This window comes from Schistocerca americana, chromosome 7 (genome assembly GCF_021461395.2).
Source record: "Schistocerca americana isolate TAMUIC-IGC-003095 chromosome 7, iqSchAmer2.1, whole genome shotgun sequence".
In the NCBI taxonomy this organism is placed as follows: domain Eukaryota; kingdom Metazoa; phylum Arthropoda; class Insecta; order Orthoptera; family Acrididae; genus Schistocerca; species Schistocerca americana.
The window spans coordinates 87,206,199-87,224,912 of record NC_060125.1 but is presented as its reverse complement, the minus strand read 5'-3'; positions in this window follow the sequence as shown (position 1 = coordinate 87,224,912).

Below are 18,714 nucleotides of genomic sequence, written 5' to 3'. Positions count from 1 at the left end.
TACCCAAAAGAGATTTCGGAAATTACCGTTTGGACTTACTATATCTTCTACAGCATTCATTCGTAGTTTAAACGAAATTTTTCCTGTTTATCTTCGTGACAATATTACTTCATATGTTGACGATATTCTTACTGCTAAACGTTCTTGGAGTGAGCGTAACAAAATTTTGGATCCATTATTACGTATGTTTGCAAGAGTTGGCATTACAGTGAACTTGGAAAAACCTGAATTTGGTCGTTCTCAGGTGAAATTTCTTGGTCACATTATTTCTACAGAAGGTATGTTTCCTGATCCAGAGAAACTAGACGCTATTCGTAATTATGCTGTTCCTACTACAAAACGTGATGTTCGTAGTTTCCTTGGTGTCTGTAATTTTCATCGACGCTTTGTTAGATTGGACGATTTGGCCACACCTCGTTTATGTGAACTATCCGGAAAGAATTCTAATTGGTGTTGGGACGAGGAAGCTCAATCAGAATTTGAACAACTTCGTGATGCTTTAGTTGCTGCTCCACTTCTTTCACATCCGGAATTATCTAAAGATTTTTGTTTGGCGACGGACTCATCATACAAAGGCCTAGGTGCACATTTATTTCAAGAGAGAGAAGAAAACGGCGTTGTAGTACAGAAAACTGTTGCATTTGGAAGTCGTGTCTCTCTAAATCAGAAAAGAATTATTCGATTACGGAACTTGAAGCGTTGGCTGTTGTTTGGGCTTTCACAAAATTTCGCATATTTTTGTATGGCAGACATATTAAGGTTTACACCGATCATCGAACTCTGGAATTTCTTATGTCAACAAAATTAACTCATGGAAGATTGTCACGATGGGCGCTGTATCTACAGGAATTTGATTTTAGTATTGTTTACATACAGGGTTCTTCAAATATTATTGCTGATGCTTTATCACGTGCACCGATGGGTTTGAAACAAAGTGCTGAGGAGGACTGCAAAGAAAACAATTATTGTTTGATGTATATTCAAGGTGTTGCGTTTGAGAATTTTATTTCGTCTTCGCTCCAGGACATCGTTAAGGCGCAAAATAAGGATCCAATCTGGAAGGACATTAAGGAGAAGTGGAGGAGAAAGGAAAGCGTAGCGATTAGACAGTATTATTTAGTTCGCAATGATATTCTTTTTAAACAAAAATCTTTCGACAACTCTGTTTGGTTAGTTTGTATTCCTGATGAGTGGGTCAATAAATTGATTTGGTATACACATTTCAGTTATGCACACTTTGGTCCCAGAAAATGCTTTCATAAATTACGAGAAAATTGCTACTTCAGTAATATGGAAAAACGTATTCGATCTGTTCTTGCCAAATGCAAATTATGTCAAAAGGCTAAGCCGCCAACCATTTTTCATAGAGCACCGTTGTTTCCTATCATTCCAGCGAAATTAAAGGACTTGGCTGCAGTAGATTTGTTCGGTCCAGTGGTTCGTTCTACTAATGGTTTTGCGTACATTTTCGTAGCAGTGGAATTGACATCAAAATATGTGTGTTTTACACCTTTACGCAAAGCAACAGCTCGTTCAGTATCTAACGCTTTCATCAAACATTTTCTTAAAGAAGTGGGTCATGTTGATAAGGTTATATCAGATAATGGATCACAGTTTCGCTCTAAAATTTGGCTTTGTACTCTACGGCGTTGTAAGATTAAACCAATTTTCATTTCACTTTTTCACCCTCAATCTAACGCTTCAGAGAGATGGATGAAGGAAATCAATAAATTGTGTTGACTTTATTGTCATCAGAATCACAGAACTTGGGATCAGTATCTTCATATTTTTCAAAACATTCTGAATGAACTTCCTAATGATTCAACTTCTTCACCGCCAATACTGATATTAAAAAAAAAAGCACCGACAAATCGCATTTCTGAAATCGTTCCTTTTCCGCCTACACGGAAACTGCGGCATTCTCAAGTTGTCAACCTGGCTCTGCAAAATATTGCATCTGCGGCTGCTAGAAGAGAGAAATCAGCTAAACATCCTGGTCGTTTAAAAATTTTGTCAGTTGGTCAGAAGGTGTTAATTAAGTCTCATCGTTTGTCTCTCAAAGGAAAAGGCTTGTGTCGCAAATTTTTTCTGCTTTATAACGGTCCATATAGAGTTCGCAAAATTATTCATGATAACACTGTCGAAGTAGAAACTCTTAAATCTCGACGCTCTAAGGGAGTACATCATATATCTAACGTTAAAATTTTTGTGGAATGACATACTTTCGAGAAACCAACAGTTATACGTAAACATGCAGAGAATACAAGGATACCGCGCTGTGTTTTGGCGGCGGCACATACTCAAAGCAACAGTCAAGTCTGCGCGCCGCACAATGCAGTCGTGGACCGCAAACAATTACTTCTACGTCACGCGCCTACAGCTGATCGAGCGCTCAGTGCGAATGCACTGACAGCCGTAAACAAATACACAGTCTAATTTCTCCGATTAAATTCAGTATAAAGCTATAGTGACTTGATGAATTTTATAGAACCGTATCCTGAAAAATACTGAACGTTAATATTTTATAGAACCGTATCCTGAAAAATACTGAACGTTAATAACATAATATTTAAGAACTTCAGGTAAATTCTGTGCGTGTCCGACGTTAAGACGACTTGCTATCGAGAAAATTTCAGGAAGAATGTAATTTCGAAGAAGAAACTAATATACTAAAAAGGTAACTATTAATTGAGTTTATTTTTCAGGTAAAACATTTCCACTTAGGTACGTACTTTAGACGTAATTTGCTGTTCGCGATTACGTGATTCATACTTTGTGCTAAATTTCATGTTCTATGAATTTACTGGTGAAGCGACGTGCTTGCGTACATTAACTGATTTTGACAATGATTGATTAATGAACAGGGTTGTTACTTATGTATATTATGCATCGCTTGGCTGCTATGCTTTTTCACTGATGTCACATTTTTTTATGTGCCTGCTGTGCTTATTTATTCCAATTATAATTGTCACATGATTAATTGTGCTCATATGGTTATGTATGTAAGTTATACTTTGTGATTTATCTGCTTGCGCCTTCATGTTTACTTATTAAGATTACATATGAACATTTATTTGCTTATGCTGATATGATGCTAATGACTTGTTTATTATGTAAGATACATGTTTGTTGCTTTGTGTATGGATTGCATATTTATACATTTCTGTTTGTTGTCATAACTACTCTTTAATTTGGTATATAGAAATGCTGATATACTGTGTACGAACATAGAGTTTAGGTTACACTGTGGTATTAATTATAGATTGTTTGCTTGGCAGAGCCTCGTTGTAGGGATTGTGCTGCATCCACTTGTTGACATTCTGTTCTCTACTGGTATATTTACTCGCTATTGCATGTTTTGCTTACGCTCAGTGCCATATACTTTAAGATAAGAAAATGAACTACTATAATGCTACGAATGACATTGGTACAAGAAACTTCATTGAAGTCACATGAGCTGGAGGTATTATGGAAGCTTTATAAATTTATGCTAATGGGAAGGAAGCTAACGACATGACATACCAACATTAGGTTTAGACCATTGACAGTCATTACACTGTACTTTTCGTGAGCAATTGAAATAGTAAGTGACACTCGACACAAGAAATACTCCACATGTTTGCTTCTGTTTTGCCATGATTCTTGAAGTGGTGTACACACTGTGAAATATTACGATCATTAAAACTCCGTACTCGTACTTACTTACTGAAAGTTATTCGAACTAAAGGCTGTTAGAGGTCATGTATGCATTTATTTTATTTAATGATGGACAAGGTAACCAAAATGTATTTTATAATTCATAATGAGTAGAAGATCTGGGTCAGATGGATTACACAGGGGTTGTGTGTGGACATTGTGTCTTCGGATTGTATGGAATGATGAATTGAAGTTTGCAGTAGGATTTTATCTGTACTTGTTCGAGGAGACTGACTAGAGGAAAGAGTTGTTATGGAAGTGAAATGATATTGGTAATAAGGTTTATATGTATCGACGTATTGAAGAGGTATTATTGAGGTATTGAGATTATGTGATGCTGATGATTATTGGAGTTTTGGTGGACAAGAGGTAAGGTAAATGACATTGATGATAAGGTTTATATGTATCGACGTAAGAGGTATTATTGAAGTATTAAAATTATGAGATGCTGATGATTATTGGAGTTTTGGTGGATAAGAGGTACAGTAAGTGAGGAGCATGTTTTTTTTTTTGTCGGTTTATATGGAATAAGGAGGATGAAGATGGCAGACTAGAACACTCAAGTAGAAGGAAGATTGTCTACACACACACTTTGTTAAATCACTAAGCAGTATATACTTTTTTTTGGAGAGAGGATGTATTTGCATATCTTGGCACACTGACAGTTGTTCAGAAACCGTACGTTTTGATTTGGCTTGGCAAACATTGGTCTTGACATGATGACTATGACGTTGACTAACTATTATTGACTGTTATACATTGCTGCCACTACTACTTGATACACATGTTGAACATCAAATCTTTGACAGAATTGCATTTACACAGTTAACACTATTCAATTACACAGTAGTACTTTAAGTGAATGAAAGGTGAGTGAGTGTGTTTTGTGTGTTTTCCTTACCTAATCCCAAATAATTGGTACCGACCTATCTCCTAAATATTATTTTTCTTGTTTGTTGTGGCTTGCACTGACACCCATAAATATTATAGGTTTACTGTTATTTGTGTATTGTAATAGTTAATACGACAATTATCTGATGTCATTTGTGTGTTTGTTATAAATTGTATGTTTAGTGTAAGAGCATTGATAATAATTTTGTAAAAGCAATTGTGTGTGCATTCAAACTGTTGTTCGTGCTTGCACCTTGTTCAACATTGCTGGATGCCACTGATGGAACTGCTTCAACTGAAATAATGTCACTTGTTGGTGTCTGCACCTGTTCAACATTGCTGGGTGCCGCTGATGGAACTGCTTCTACTGAAATAATGTCACCTTCTGGTGTCTGCACCTGTTCAACATTGCTGGGTGCCACTGATGGAACTTTTTTTCTGACATAATGTCACTTGTTGGTGTCTGCACCTGTTCAACATTACTGGGTGCCACTGATGGACTGCTTCTACTGACATAATGTCACTTGTTGGTGTCTGCACCTGTTCAACAATGCTGGGTGCCACTGATGGAACTGCTTCTATTGAAATGATGTCACTTGTTGGTGTCTGCACCTACTCAACATTGCTGGGTGCCACTGATGGAATTGCTTCTACTGAGAAGATGTCACTTGTTGGTGTCTGCACCTGCTCAACATTGCTGGGTGCAATTGATGGAACTGCTTCTACTGAAATGGTGTCACTTGTTGCTGTCTGCACCTACTCAACATTGCTGGGTGCCACTGATGGAACTGCTTCTACTGACATAATGTCGCTTGTTGGTGTCTGCACCTCCTCAACATTGCTGGGTGCCACTGATGGAACTGCTTCTACCGAAATGATGTTACTTCTTGCTGTCTGCACCTGTTTAACATTGCTGGGTGCCACTGATGGAATTGTTTCTACTGAAATAATGTCACTCGTTGGTGTCTGCACCTGTTGACCATTGCTGGGTGCTACTGCTGGAACTGTCAACTACTTGTTTATTGATATATTGACAAGATTTTATGTGAATATTTGTATAAACTGATTTTTTTGTGTATTTGCTGTTTATGAAATGTTATGAGACTCTTACCTACACATATTTGACATTGCTGGTGCCATTGATTGAATGATACTTGTGTAAACTATAATGTAAAATCACATGTATGCAAGCATTTGTATTCCTTAGTGTATTTTATATATTAGGATATGGAACGGTCAGTGCAAAGCCAAAATTTTATCTAGTTATGTGATATTTAATTATTAATATTATGTTTTATTTTTGTCTGTGTCTTTTTTGGACGAATTTGGTGGCATTTTCACCACCAATGCTGGCAAAAATACCATCAAATTCTGGCCCGTGGAGGAGGGGCATATGAAAGGTGACTACACTGAGCCACAGCGCCAGAGATTGCGCCAAAGAGTATTATTCCGCCGCCTCCACTGGCAGTGCTTGTCGAGAAGTCGTGGTGGAGAGTGCTTGTGGAGATGTGGCAGTAGCGAGTCGTAGTTGAGAAGTTGCGGTAGTGAGTGCTTGTTCAGAAGTTGTAGTATTGTTTTGATGGGCTAGACACCCGATGTTGTTGGATTGGGGATGCTGTATGATCAGAGTGTACCTTTTCGTCAATATATATGAAGGTAAAAAATACCTTTTTTTTCATTATTTCAATGTCTTAAACAATAATGCCTCTTGGTCACAGGATCAGTCAACAAAGCATCTGGCTCGTGTTCTTGTATTAGACTGTATTTCTGGTTTCTATGTGCAATTATAGTATTTCAGTTTTGTTTAATTAATTCAGTGTAAATGGCATTTAAAATATCTTGTCTTATTGAGGAAGAACCGTGCCAGATGTGTACGTTGAATCACACTTCCACACACAGAACAGCTACACTTGTGTTTTGTTGTTTCCTAGGTTTTATAGTTGCTGGGGACTTAATTAATTAATTGTGTTAACGGAAATTTTCTTTCATTCTTTGTTGTTATTCTATGCAGTCAGATTGCGTACAAATGCCAGTCAGGGCCAACCGGTTACGAGACTTCGTAATCGGACAAACAGCGACTAAAATTAAAATTATTTGCATTGTATATAATTAAGCCCCCATGCAACATACTATGAATTAATATAATAAACGAATTACAAATATATTATTAAATGATTGATTGCAAACAACAATATGCAAAATATTAGGGAGACAGCCACTGCAGCTATTACAAGTCCACATATAAGGAGGTCACCCACTGAACAGCACGTGGAGGACATTCGAAGATCAGGTGGACGATTGTTTGTTCTTCTGCACCACAGTCGCATCGTAGATCATCAGTGAGTTTCCATTTGTGGAGAATGGCCGTGGTTAGCCCTCACACGATTAAGTCTGCACCAAGTTCTTCTGGGTATTTGCATTCCCTCCATCGGTATCGAAGGATCAGAATCAGTGATGAGAGGATGGTGGTGATTCAGCGACCAGTATTGCCTCCTTTCCCTTGCTATGTCGTACCTTTCTGGGAATTTGAGGACCTCGTCTTCCCATATAGGTTTCCTGGATTTTAGGCGGGTAGTTGGTAAATGGTCCAATATTTTTCGGATAAGTACATCTTCAGAGACAGAGGGGTCATTAATTTTCTTCCATTCTCAGATAGCCGCTTGTTTCCCTCTGAGGGAGGGAGGAGCTATATTGCAAAGGGCGTGAAGCCAGGAAAGTGGAGTTGATTGCAGAGTTCCTGAGACAATCCTCATGGTGGTATTAAGCTGGACATCTATTTTCTTCGTGTGTGTGCTCCTGTACCAGACTGGGGCGCAGTATTCTGCCATCGAGTAAACAAGAGATTATGCTGCGGTGCGTAGGGTGTTAGCTTCAGCCCCCCAGGAGGTTCCAGTCAGCTTTCTTAATATGTTATTTCGATTTTTTTATCTGTTGACTGGTTATTTCTAGGTGTTTTTCGTAGGTTAGTGACCTGTTGTGCGTCAATCGCTCATTGCAGAATGTTACTTGTAACTCTCGTCTTGCCTCATGATTGTTCAGGTGGAATACGCTTACCTCAGTTTTATTTGGTTTTTGGCAGAGCCTCCATTTCGTATAATACAGAAAGGCTGTACAAGAGCAGAAATGGTTAGCGAACAAGTTAATACAATTAACAGAAGATGTATTTAACTTCTATTTCTCCAAGCGGACGAAGACTCCTTACAGATAATGCGAGAAGAAACTGAGTCCAGCTCACAGCGTCAATAAGGAAGAGCCACTCTATACTAAAGCATGAACGATAATGTCAGCTCTGCGAGTAGGCAGCGTCTGCGTAGCCCCCAGTAGCGAAGTGGCTACGAGCGTTAAGCGGCCGCCCGTCCTCTATCGCGGCGACATCTCGTGGTTTCTGAGCCGCTGGAGGTGTTGCCTAGCGGGCACAACCATTGAGATCACCTGATCCAGCGCGAACGCTATCGGCGTCAGTTACCAAACTCGATACGCCTTGGGGTGGTATCGATACGTTATACCACAGGAAGAAAGCACAGTATTGGTTATTTTGGAGACGGAGGAAAATCCGACTCGAGAGCTGCAGAGAAGCGGTCCTCGCCGCCCCAAGGCAAAGACCTGCGGGGCCCAGACGACACGACGTGGCATGTGGGATGAAAAAGCTTGTCAGGAGGCCGAAGCACAAAGGGGCTGGAAGCGGGCCGCACGCGAACCGCTAACGAGCTCGCTAGCGGAGCGCCTCCGCCAAAGGACGGCACGCGCGATTGCCAATAGCTGCTGCTCCGCCGGATCATTCCGCTACACCCAAAGTTAATCCTGCCGTGCCCCGGCAAGCCCGCGCGCGACGCCCAATCAGCCTCTGCGGAGAATGCAGAGCCCCCCCCCCCCCCACCCCCTCCTCCGACTCCTTCTCTGTCCGTCTCTCCCTCTGCATTTGCGCCGTTCTCCCTGCCGCTTCCCTGGCAAACGCCTCGTCACGATCAAAAGGCAACGACGGACGAGGTGATGACGACACGCGAATTGGGGAGTAATTACGCGTGTTTAAGCGACGCGCGGCCGGCAGATCCAATCACGCCGCGCTCGCGGCGTCTTGCGCCGTTAATTGGGGATGTGGCCCGCCCCCTCCTCGGCTGCGGTGTCAGCAGTTAGCTGCTTGCTTGCATCACCTTTTCCGCCGCTAACAAATCCCGTTTGCCGGCGCTCATCTCGTTACCGGTTCCGGCGCCCCGCGGAGCAATCAGCAGCGAATTCGCAGCCCTCTGTGTGCGCCGGGATGAGCGCTGCCTCGCGTGTGCTGCCCTGAACCTCGGCACGTCTTTTTCGAGCGACTAACTGCGGCAGGGTGGAGCCCGTGATGCTATCGGCTTTCAGCCCCTGCCTCGCCTTGCTTCCAATTCAGCGATCTCATACCCCACTGCCGTACCTACCTGCCTCAAGTTACCAAAATCACTGAAGGATGGCTGTGCGGAGACTCAACTATGAGGCCGTTTGTTTTTGCGGGCTTCAGTCCGAAGACTTACTTGTTGCAGCTCACCACTATAGTCTGTCCTGCGCGAGCCTATTCATCTCTGCGTAACTATTGTACTCCTCACCCATTTGAAGCTGCTTGCTGTATTCGTCCCTTGGTATCTCTCTACTATTTTTGTCCCCCTAACACTTCCATCCATTACCAAATTAACGAGTCCTCGATGCCTTAGCTTGTGTCCTGCAAACCAAACCCTCCTTTCAGTCAAGTCGTTCAATTTTTTTTTTCCTCCCCAGTTAGATTCGGTAACCCTTAGTTAGTTATTCTATCTGATCATCTGATGTTCGACATCCATCGGTATCTACGCATTTCAAAAGATTCTATACTCTTCTTGACTGAACTCATTACTGTCTATGTTTTCCTTCCATATGAAGCCACACTTCACACAAATATCTTCACAAAAAACATCCTCAAGCTAAACTTTATACACGATTGTAGAAAATTTCTCTTTTTCAGAAATTATCACCGTGTTACAGCCAGTCCGCATTTTATAACCTCTCTACATGTGTTACTGCTTGTTATTTTGCTGCTCAAATAGCAAAATAGCAAAACTCGTCTACTATTTTTAGTATCTCAATTCGTAATCGAATTCTGTCAGCATCACAGGAGCAGAATGTGAACCTCTGAGAATGATAATTGGAAGAGAGGAGCTGGAAGTGATAGAGGAATTTACTTACCTGGGAAGCAAAATCACAAGGGATGGTAGAAGCCGGAAAGAAAATGAGAGCAAAATACAAAAGGCTAAAATTGCATTTAATCGGAGAAGGAACTTACTCACCAGCAACAACATCAGTCTGAAAATAAGGGAACGTATCACGAAAGGTTTCGTTTGGAGTGTGGCCCTATACGGATGTGAAACTTGGACAATTGGAAGAGAAGAGAGAAGACGGCTAGAGGCCGTGGAGGTGTGGTGCTATAGAATAATGATGAAGATCAGCTGGAGAGACAAAGTAACAAATGAAAAGCTGCTTAGAAGAGTACAGGAAACCACGTCTCTGTGGAGGCACATCCAGACAAGAAGAGACAAACTTGTAGGGCACATCCTACGACACAACAACATCTTTGGAACAACAGCAGAAGGAGCTACTGAGGGAAGGAATCGCCGGGGGCGACCAAGGATAAAATACATGCAACAGATCATGAATGACGTTGAATGTAACACATACGTGGAAATGAAGAGGAAGGCAGACAGAAGAGAGGAATGGCGCTCTGCTGCAAATAAACCTCAGGGTTGAACACTAAAAGAAAGAAAGAAAGAACATTCCTCTAACTTTATTTTGCTTTTCTTGATGTCCATCTTACAACGTCATTTCCAGACACTATCTATTCCGTTCAACTACTCTTCCACGTCCTTCGCTATGTCTCACCTAATTACAATGTCATCGGCAAATCTCAAATAATTTATTTCTTCTCCTTAACCTTTATTTTCCATTCAAACTTTATCGTAGGTTTCTTTTACTGGTCGCTTACTGTTAAGACAGGCGGACACAGGGGTAGACACAAGCCATTTCACTCCTTTCTGAAGTACGGTTTCTCTTTCATGTCCTGCGACTCTTTTAACTGCAGCTCGCTTTCTGTACCAGTTGTAAATAAACTTCCGATCCTTGTATTTTATCCCTACCAAAATCAGAATTTCGACTAGTCTATTCCAGCGAACACTGTCAGAAGCTTTCTGTTAATCTACGAATGTCTCAACTGTAGGTTTGTATTTCTGTAACCTGTCTTCTGAGATATGTCGTGGAGTCAGTATTGCCTCGCATGTTCTTAAATTTCCCCGGAATCCAAATTAATTTTCCTCGACGTCGTCTTCTACCAGTTTTTTCTATTCTTCTGTAAGTAATTCGTGTTAGTATTTTGCAATCATCTCTTATTAAACCGCAATTATTAAATTCTTCTTGAAGGCTGATAGTTCTTCACCTGTCTCATAAAATATGCGGAATAGTTTTATCGAGACTTGTTCTCGCATGAGTATCAATAATTCTGACGGACTGTCGTCTACTCAAGGGGCCTTTTCTCCCTTTAGATCTCGCAGTGCTCTGTAAACTTCTTCCTACATCATCATATCTCCCAACTCATCTTCATTTATTTCCTTTCCTCTTACCTTCCTACTAAATTTCTTTCAAGTTCATTTGCCATGTATAACCCTTCTACAAATTCCTTCCACCTTTCAGCCTTCCCTTCTTTGCTCAGTACTGGTTTATCATCTGATCTCTTTGCATTCATCCATCTGATTCACTTCTCTCCAAAGGCTTCCTTAATTTTTCTACAGACGCCAACTCAATTTCCCCCGGTTATGCATGCTTCTACAGCCTTGTATATCTCCTCTAGCCCGTCTATATTCCATTTCATCGGCTTCATTTGCCGCGTTTTTATATTTTCTCCTTCCGCTAGATACGTTCAAATCTCGTGTTTTATACCAGTGTAAGTAGGCTGTTTAGGTTTTTTTATTGGTAACGCCACCTCTGTATGAAAATCACTGGCTGTGCTGTGTGCAGTCTGTGGCTGCTTTGCATTGTTGTAATACTCGCCATTGTAGTGTTAGGCAGCTGGCTGCGAGCAGCGCGTAGCGTTGCGCAGTTGGAGGTGAGCCGCCAGCAGTGGTGGATGTGGGGAGAGAGATGGCGGAGTTTTGAAATTTGTCATGAACTGCTATATTTGTATATGATTATATCAAAGTAAATACATTGTTTGTTCTCTATTAATATCTTTCATTTGCTAACTATCCCTATCAGTAGTTAGTGCCTTCCATAGTTTGAATCTTTTATTTAGCTGGCAGTAGTGGCGCTCGCTGTATTGCAGTAGCTTGAGCAGCGAAGATTTTTGTGAGGTAAGTGATTTGTGAAAGGTATAGTTTAATGTTAGTCAGGGCCATTCTTTTGTAGGGAATTTTGAAAGTCAGATTGCGTTGCGCTAACAAAATATTGTGTGTCAGTTTAAGCACAGTCATGTAGAATTGTTCAAAGGGGAAGTTTCATATGTCGACCCTTAGCCGAGGATACCTCACTGGAATCTTCTGACTTTTTTCTTGTAGTTTGTGTAATTAGTGTAGCTATTGTTTATTGCTAGCGCGTAATTGTAGAGAAAATCTCCTTTGTAGTTGCAGTCTTTCATTGTTGTACAGTGAAACAGTTGTCGCATGCATGTAGATTTGCACCAAGTATTTCGCAGCTGCAATTAACTAGATACTATTTTCAGTGCTATGTTAATGTGTTCTCTTATTTTTTATCTTCAAATTGTGTTTTTCTGTGTTGTCGTGTGAAATACTGTGACAATAATGGCGTGTGAAAAACGTAATACTAGGCTCCAAAGTAAACTGAGAAATGACAGTGAAAATGAAAGCAGTGTGTTAGCGCCACCGAGTAATGAATTAACTGATGTTCAAAGTAGTAATTTGGTAATTGTGCATAGGGAAATGGAGCGGGCTGCAAACAATGGTGTAGACAGTGAAACAGGTAGTGAACAGGGAAGCATTATCGATCGATCGGTCGGCAACAGCTCGCCTCAGGAATCCGAAATGACAGGACACAATTTCGCAAATACTGTAGATTCAGGTTTTGGGTCATCACCGTTTTCTCAAATAAGTCAAGACACATTTTCTGCTTGTCAAAATGTGAATGTTGCCGGTGCAAATGCACTGCCGAAAAGCGTAGAGAAACAGATTCCAGACACTATTACATTATTATTGCAATTAATGCAACAAATGGAACAAAATCAGAGACAAACACAGCAAAAGCTTCAAAAGTTAGACACAATGGAACAAAATCTTAAAAAGTTAGACTCATTGGAACAAACACTTGAACAAACACGTGAAGATTTAACTACTGAGTTACATAACATTGAATCGAAATGTCAAAAAGTCTGTAATGACGTAAAAACACAAATTTGTGAGCATTTTCAACCTATTTTTTCGCGGCATGAAAATGCATTACAGAATCACGAAGCAGCCATAAAAGAACTGCAAACCATTGTTCATGAAAATCATGAGAAATTGGCTCAGTTGCATCTACCGATTCGGTTACGCAACTTGCAAAAACTCAGGAAAACTTAAAGGACACAGTAGATTCGATTTCAACACAAATGGACACTCTGAAACTTGGTTCAGAAAAACACACTGAGGAAATGTGTTCACTATCGAAGAAAGTAGCCGAACTTTCGGATAAGGTCACTAACTTATCTACAAAGGTAGATGATGATCTGAATGACACAAGACCTGTAGCCTTCACTGACACAGAAGAGTATGAACAAATTAGAAAATTCAAACAGAATCAAAATCAAATCAATACACAATACAAAAGAAAAATCCGGGAAGTACAAGATCAGCTGACACAGGTAATACAAGAATTACGTATTTCAGAGGATACTCGCGCCCCAATACGGGAAGAGGGACACAGAAATACGGAACAGCCACAAAATAATAACACAGGGCATTTCGGAAGTTATGAAAGAAATTGGCAATGTGCACCGAATTTTGAGATGGAACGGCCGACACGACCTAACAATGACCGATATGCGACTCGGCGACATGATGATTTTGACTATAAGCTGTTCATCACTACACGTAAATTCAAAACATTTAAGAATTCTGGCAACGACATTCATCCACAAGCATGGCTCCATCAATTCTCGCATTGTTTTCCTCCCAACTGGTCGTTAGAACACAGATTGGAATTTATGTGTGGCTACTTGGAGAAGGAACCAGCTGTAAGAATGCGATCGGTAATTCACGATTGCCACAGTGAAGGAGAGTTTTACCATGCCTTCCTCTCAGCATATTGGTCTCAAGCCACACAAGACCGAGTAAAACATAGCAGCATAATGATGAAACGTTTCGAACAATCTGAATTTTCCAGTCTTATGAAATATTTTGAAGACATGTTGCATAAGAATCAGTATCTTTCAAACCCATACAGCCCCTCAGAACTCATCCGCATTTGCTTAATCAAACTGCCTGAACATTTACGACATATTATTTTGGCAGGACGTTGCAAAGACGACATTGAAGCATTTCAGGGACTCTTACAAGAACTGGAAATTGACACTGACAATCGGGGAACGTGGGAACAGGAGCACAACAATTACAGGTCACATCTGTCACAATTCCGCGATGACAGAAATAATACACGACAAGCCTATTCTTACAACGTAAATCGTGACCAAAACAGACACCATCCGTATGACTACCGTTGGCAGAGCAGTAATAATTACAGGGAAAGATCACCTCTCCGCGGTAATGACTATCACAGAGACTATCAGAGAAACAGGCAATATGGGAACCAAAATAATTATTATCAAGGGAGACAGAATAACTTCAGATGCAACGGTCCAGCGCGCAGTTACGATTCAGGGAGAAATTCTCCACCACTTAACCGACAAGAAAGAAACTACAGGAACTACCGACATGACGACAGACGATATATTCGTAACGACAGACCTGAATTGCATCAGAACTGGCGGGATTCAAACAGGGCAGGGCCTTCTCGTCAGAGTGAATTTGTAGAAGTTAGGTCTCCTAATCCCAATAACGGCGCGCGCCAACAAAGAGACAGACAATGACTCGCACAGCAGGCAGCCGCGTGCGCCCGCTGGCTCCGAGAAAAATAACATAAGACGCTAGCCTGGAGAAAAATTTTAGCATTCTTTACCGATGTATACAACATGATAATTGCTTTGAAGTTGAAACTCTGTGCACTAGGAAGAGTAAAGGTTTACACCACATTTCACATCTAAAACCGTTTATTGAAAGATAATCTGCTTTTTAACTTTGTCTTTGCCATAAAACTTTTCACTTCACATTTCTAGTATGCTTTGTCAGATTTAGAATCTGTTAACATGTAACAATGTTTGAAGTGAAATATCCAGTCAAGAACCAAGAGAACTTATTTAAACAGAAATTACGAATGCATTGTTATAATGAACAGACGACACAGTGTTGTTAATTGTACATTCTTGCTTGTTAGTTGCACGATTACGTAACGACTATCAGGCTTACATACTTAGGACACATACTGGTACTGCTAATGAGATTTTAATGCAACATTTTGGTTTACTTGAAAATACATTCTGGGTTTAATGTACTTTCTGTGAGATACCAGACGACACAGTGGTTAGTTTAAGTGACAACTACACGGTTTTATCACGACGCTACTAATGAGTGACAATTTACAATGTTGCTTTTGCGGTGTATCTGTTTTATATCTGCACAGTTTTTCTGAATTCTTCTGGAAATCAAAACATGTTTTATTAGTAACTTTTGTGGTATAGCTACAAGGAGACAGCCTTTTCCATAGCACAACAATACGTTACAGCACAGTACTTTCATCATCACAACAATAAGCATAATAACTAAGATATCTCTACGCAAAGCATTTCACTTTTGTTTATCATGAGGTAAGTACATTGGCTTCTGCAGAACTTAGCTTTCGGAGGAAAATAACTACGACACTTCCACAGAGATTATCTTACAACAAGATGCATATTTAGCGCTACAGGACACGCATTTCAGTGATTAATTTTGTACTTAAAACATTTGTTTTTAAAGATTTTTGAATTACAAAGAAAGTTTTCCGTGATACATTTCATTCCATTGCTGTAATCTGTAACACCTGAGGGTATAATTACATTAGTCCTCAGGGGGGTACACGCCTACTTTGTGTACCATGTGTTTGGCAAGCACAAGGAGCCCTAGCTAATATGGTATTTGTTTATACAACTTTACACATCGGTACCATATTTCTCTAACACACAAATTACACAGCTATCTGATCATTTAACTGAGAGATAAACATTTTTTTACTACATCAGTGACACATGTTTACGCAATACACAGTTGGGTAACTTCACACTTATGAAACTGTATTTTGTCTGTACTTTGTAAACTGTTCATATTTTTTCGGAATCATTGTGATACTATGAGAGCTTTGAATGATGTATTTGGTAAGGGAGCATGATTTTAAAGTACGTTTGAGGTAGATGACACTATTGAAATGAGCAGAGAATCTTTTTTAGGTTTTGAAATTATTGGAGGAAGCTACGACGATTTTGAGAAATGACTGAGATGTTATGATATTATTACGATGACGATGTGTACTATGCTGTTGAGATATGTTTATGATCAATAAGATGATGCTACCGTATATGAGGAATAAGAAGTATGTTGGAAACCAAGAATTGTATTTTAAGAGTTATGAAATGTGCGTAAATGCGTGACTGTATCACAATGCTGACGAATATTTTATTTGGACACTTATATTTATAGGATTTTGTTTCTACCGATTTGCAATGCTAATTCTTGACCTGTGAAATATTTTTATGTGAGACTGTCACTGTAGCGGAAACTGCTGTCGTAAATATTTCCGTAAGAAAGTTAAGTGACCACCTGCACGTAATGCGTCGCGGGCACCCACCTGGGCGACAGCCACCCGAAAAAAAAAGGCATTAGCCTTTCAGCGGCACAGGTAAAAAAAAAAGGGAGGCCATTACCCTCGCTATTGACGTTCCTTTGTAGAAAGCATCGCAAATATTACACGCTCATTACCTGAAAACATATGGTTACTCGTACTTTGTGCTAATTACTGAAATGCTTATGAATTGATGGGAAATATTCGTACATCTGCACACCTGATTATGACAAGTGTCTTTCTACGAGAGTTGAGAGCTACTGACTTACGAAATGCCACATAGCTATTGAATGATGTTTTTATGCTTTGGTTTGCGTAATTGCTTATTTCAGTTGACATCTGTTTTCCAGCTGTGTTGCAGCATTGGTTTCATAAAATAAAATTAAATGCATTTGCTAATGTGAACACTTTCTGTCAACAGATCTATTAAATAATAATTTTGAGATCCACATTCTTCAAAAAAGGAGCACTTGGAAAGGAAAGAACAATAAGAAGGGACTAATAACAGGAACTGCATACATAATTTACTTTTCAAGTACTTGGTAACTTTTTTGGTAGAATAACTTCTTGTGGTGCACCACTTTAATTACTTAGACATTAAGATGTGATTATACATTTCCCTTATCTGCATTGTTATCTTTAATGTACTATTTTTCCTGCTTGAGCTATGTCATGTTTAGATATAAGCTGCTGTTTGCCAGCCATAGTGTTACTGAATTTGACTTTGTGTTACTCTGCTAAGCCTGTTTTACTACTCATTTATTTTTCTTGTTGCTCATTGGCTCATATTAGTTGTAATGTTGCATTGCTTGGTAATTTAGATTTACTGTAGCTTGCTTTGCAATTTTCCAATTTTTTGGTCATTGCTGTTTGTGTTACTTATTTTGTGCTGCTGCATTGCCTCGTCCCGTAGTTTAGCATCTGAGCTCAGTAGATTTAAGTTAGCTTAAGAGGGGGTAGCCTCTAAGAGAATGAGTTGCGATGAATTGGAAGAAATGCATTCAGAAGTTATACGAAAAAAAGTACAGAAAACAGGTTTAGGTAGGATTTTCTTGGAAATAAATGTTGAGGTAAGAAATGTGTGAACATATAAATACAGAAAGCATGCTTAGATAGATTTTTTTGGTGGAAACAAAGGATGAAATAAGAGGAAAGATATATGAAGTTTTGGGTTGGACTGCAGTACCACATGTTACACTGAAAACGAACCTTGTCCTTTCCTATTGGTGTTATCCCACTATGTGTTTGTGTACCCTTGTGTATTTGTTTTCTTCCTGTCTCTGTGTAGTTTCATAGAATTTTTTCTTCTTTTAATATTAAGCTACATTCACTATGATGAGGAATACTGTTATCCTCGAATATAATTGGCATTAATAATATGTTATTTACTTTGTAAAGATGTTTAGACATTATTTACTCTGTTTTGTGTTAATGCTCATGTGTGAAGTTGATGTTTCGAAAGTTATTCTGATCTTTTATCTATGTACTCATGTCATAATTCCTGTAACACTGATGTATTTCTATTCTTTTGTAAAGCCCCTATTATTACAAATGTTATCTGTATTATTATGTTTTTAGTGATGTATTTTGTACCTTTGTAATTGTATTCTCATGTTATAAAATTGTAATTGACACAAGTTCATCTTATTATTAACTTGTAAGTTACATTTCACTGCACACGTTTCTGTTGGTCATAGTATATGGACAATATGTGAGAAGTAGGGACTGTTAGTGTTTGCACGTGTGTTGATAATTCAGCAAGGGACTGGATAACAACATTGCTCGTTCTAAGGACAATTCCAAAAACCTTGTGAGTGCACAAGTGGTGGTTTATGGACTTGCTATATTGTCTGCAAGACTCTTCGATGGTGATTGTGCACCTGCACAGTCGCAACGGATGGCTGCTAGCCATCTCTACAAGGACTACAGTGGGTCTGCACCTCTGGTGGCCCACCAATACCACAATCTCTACCAGGACTACAGTGGGTCTGCTATGTGATGACCTACCTACCAATATTCTTCAAAACTTCGAATGACTCTGCTGTGGGTTTGCTCCATTGTGGCCCATTACCTGTCAGCATGTCAAGAGTCAGCACTGTCTTTCCGTTGGAAGGACAACACTACTTCTTCAAGACTGCATGGAAATCCACTACTTCTGTGTGCAATTTATTTTACTAATGAGACTTTGTGAAAAAAACCCTGTAACTACTGTTATGATGA